This window comes from Carlito syrichta, unplaced genomic scaffold (genome assembly GCF_000164805.1).
Source record: "Carlito syrichta isolate Samal-C Ts95f unplaced genomic scaffold, Tarsius_syrichta-2.0.1 Scaffold316209, whole genome shotgun sequence".
NCBI classification, from domain to species: Eukaryota; Metazoa; Chordata; class Mammalia; order Primates; family Tarsiidae; genus Carlito; species Carlito syrichta.
This window is the reverse complement of record NW_007260305.1, coordinates 156,699-157,471: the sequence shown is the minus strand read 5'-3', so window position 1 is coordinate 157,471 and position 773 is coordinate 156,699. Positions and strand designations below refer to the sequence as shown.

Below are 773 nucleotides of genomic sequence, written 5' to 3'. Positions count from 1 at the left end.
CCCCAACCAAAAAAAAAAAAAAAAAAAAAAATTCAGCCGGGACCGGTGGCATGCACCTGTAGTTCCAGTTACTTGGAAGACAGAGGCAGAAGGATCGCCTGAGCCCAGCAGGTCAAGGCTGCGGTGGCCAGGAGCGTGCTACTGCACTCCAGCCTGGGCGACAGAGTAAGGCTCCAACTCAAAGAGAAAAAAAAAGCCAATAAGCACAGGTAGGAGGCTGAGAACCCTAAGTCAGCGATGGGGACAGAGGTGGGATGGAGGAAGAAGAATCTACCTTGTTGTCTTTTAGTCATCGCTAAGATTGTTTGCGCCTGAGCTTGGGGACTCCAGGGGTCTCCCCCACGGGGTGGGAGGTGGCCGGCTGCGAGCTCGGTCAACAAGCTCCCAAACCGCTCACGATGCTAAGGGCTGACAAAGATCTAGCTGGAGGTTCGAAGATGCACGTGCCCACATGAAGGCTTCTGCCCACTCCGCAATCGAAGGCGGGAGCGCATCTGCCAGGCAGTGCCCTCGGGTCCCGATACCATCTCCCGACCGGGACACGTCGGTAACCGGCTGGCGTCTCTGCCCAGCAGTGCCCATCTGGTTGGCACCGTTCAAAGTTCAAGCATGCCCTTGCCCCCTCTGTCCCCCGGAGAGCCCTGAGCCGCCCGGGGGCGTTCTGAGCGCGGAGGGGGTGTCCCTTAGGCACAGGGCGAACACGAGGGCAGGCCGAGGCATCGACCACTGGGCGAGCGGAGGGGGTGCCAGGCCCGCCCCGGTGCCCGCTCCGG

General features: G+C 60.5%; 1 protein-coding gene across 1 annotated transcript in view; it reads right to left on the bottom strand.

Moving 5' to 3' along the window:
• SP2 (Sp2 transcription factor) overlaps positions 1 to 773 on the bottom strand; it is a 33,420-nt gene that overhangs the window by 32,440 nt on the left and 207 nt on the right. The window lies entirely within an intron of this gene.